The following is a 2712-nucleotide window of genomic DNA, read 5'->3' on the forward strand; positions in this document are numbered from 1 at the left end:
TCTATTTGTTAAAAATTTTAATTATATAAAAATATATTCATTCTTATGTATTGAGCAAACTAAATTATTAATATATATAGTTAAAAAATTGAGTTATAACTTTTAGTTAAACACAACTTTTTCTGATAGACATTAAGCATAAACCAAATAGAGAGTCCCATTAAACAACTTCACCGTCATTATAAACCCGACATGCACCCCTCTTTTCTCCTTCTCCATACCATATTCACAAAGATCCATTAAAAAACAAAGAAAGAAAGAAACTCACCTCCATGAAATGATGGCTTCCCTTTCTACCTTCATTTTTTTTTTCTTCTTCTTCTTTCTCACACAATGCTGCTTCTTAACATCATCAGCGAAAAAAACCTACATAGTTCACATGAAACACCACAAAAAATCTTCAGTTTACCCCACACACAGTGACTGGTACAACACCACTCTCCTCCAATCTCTTACTCTCACCACAACAGATTCAGATTCAAAATCCAATCCGTTACTCTATTCATACACAACCGCCTACAAGGGTTTCGCCGCGTCGCTTAATGACGAACAGGTCGAAGAGCTTCTCAAATCCGAGGATGTTCTCAAAGTGTACGAGGACACGGTGTACCAGTTGCACACCACGCGCACCCCTGAGTTTCTAGGGTTGGAGAAGGAGACAAAGTTGTGGGAGGGACATACAGCTCAAGATCTCAACCAAGCGTCACATGATGTTATCATTGGTGTGCTCGACACCGGAGTGTGGCCGGAGTCATCGAGCTTCGACGACGCTGGAATGCCAGAGATTCTGGCGCGGTGGCGCGGGGAGTGCGAGACCGGTCCAGATTTCTCCACAAAAATGTGCAACAAGAAACTCATTGGCGCGAGAAGCTTCTCTAGAGGGTTCCACATGGCCTCGGGGATTGAGGTTAGAGAGAAGGAACCGGTGTCGGCACGTGACAGGGACGGGCATGAGACCTACACCTCGAGCACCACGGCGGGGTCGCACGTAACGAACGCGAGCCTGTTAGGGTACGCGAGCGGGACCGCACGTGGGATGGCGCCCACCGCACATGTGGCTGCTTATAAGGTCTGCTGGACCGACGGCTGCTTCGCCTCCGACATTCTTGCCGAAATGGATCGCGCGATCGAGGATGGCGTCGACGTCCTCTCGCTCTCCCTCGGCGACGGCTCCGCGCCATACTTCCGCGACACTATCATCGTCGGCGCTTTTGCCGCTGTCGAAAGAGGGATATTTGTTTCCTGCTCCGCTGGGAACAGTGGGCCCCAGAAGGCCTCGCTTGCCAACATGGCGCCGTGGATAATGACGGTTGGTGCAGGAACCCTAGATCGTGATTTCCTTGCCTACGCTTCTCTTGGTAATAAAAAAAGATTCTTCGGTGTTTCGCTCTACAATGGAAAAGGAATGGGGAATGAACCAGTTGGTTTGGTTTATAACAAAGGCTTGAACCAATCCAGTAGCATTTGCTTGCCCGGTTCGCTTGAACCGGGTCTGGTTCGTGGGAAGGTGGTTGTTTGTGACCGTGGAATCAATGCGCACATGGGGAAGGGTAAGGTGGTGTGTGATGCTGGTGGTGTTGGGATGATTCTGGCCAACACAACAACGAGTGGGGAGGAGTTAGTTGCGGATAGTCACCTGCTACCAGCTGTGGCGGTGGGGAGGATCGTGGGGGACTAGATCAGAGCCTATGCTTCATCTGATCCTAATCCAACGACGGTTCTCAGTTTTCGAGGAACGGTTTTGAACGTTAGACCTTCACCGGTAGTGGCAGCCTTTAGTTCTAGAGGGCCCAATATGGTTACTAGACAGATTCTGAAACCGAACGTTATTGGGCCTGGGGTTAACATCTTGGCTGGGTGGTCCGAAGCTATTGGGCCCTTCGGGTTGTCCGATGACACACGGAAAACCCAGTTTAACATTATGTCAGGTAGCATATTTTGTTTCTCTTTCAATGTTGTGTATCCATCAACCTTAATGAAATTATTTATTTATTTTAACTAGTGTAATAACTCGTGTCACATACATGTGAATTTGTTTTGTTACAGGTACGTCAATGTCTTGTCCACACATAAGTGGGTTGGTTGCATTGTTAAAAGCAGCACATCCAGGATGGAGCCCCAGTGCGATAAAATCAGCACTCATGACCACTGCCTATGTACACGACAACACCAAGTTCCCACTCCGTGACGCGGCGGGGGGTGCATTTTCCAACCCATGGGCTCACGGTGCATGCCACATGAACCCACACAAAGCACTTTCTCCTGGGCTTGTCTACGATGCCACAGCATGGGACTACGTTAAGTTCCTATGTTCCTTTGGAGTACACCCCTGAACACATACAACTCATTACTAAGCGACATGGTGTTAATTGCACCAAGAAGTTCTCTGACCCTGGCCAATTGAATTACCCTTCCTTCTCGATCCTCTTTGGTGGTAAGAGGGTTGTGAGATACACGCGCGTCTTGATCAATGTGGGTGAAACGGGCTCGATCTATAATGTCACCGTGGATGCACCATCCACGATGACAATAAAGATCAAGCCTACCAGACTTGTATTTGAAAAAGTAGGGGAAAGGCAAAGGTACACGGTAACCTTTGTGTCCAAGAGAGGTGTGGGGGATTCCACTAGGTATGGTTTTGGAAGCATTATGTGGAGCAATGCGCAACACCAAGTTAGGAGCCCAGTTGCTTTTTCTTGGACTTTGTTGTGA

At 47.6% G+C, this 2712-nt stretch overlaps 1 pseudogene; it reads left to right on the forward strand.

The window, feature by feature from the left end:
• The first annotated feature begins 280 nt into the window (after positions 1–280).
• Positions 281–2712, forward strand: LOC100784288 (subtilisin-like protease SBT1.8; annotated as a pseudogene).

The sequence above is a fragment of the Glycine max genome, chromosome 15 (genome assembly GCF_000004515.6).
Source record: "Glycine max cultivar Williams 82 chromosome 15, Glycine_max_v4.0, whole genome shotgun sequence".
Taxonomy (NCBI): Eukaryota; Viridiplantae; Streptophyta; class Magnoliopsida; order Fabales; family Fabaceae; genus Glycine; species Glycine max.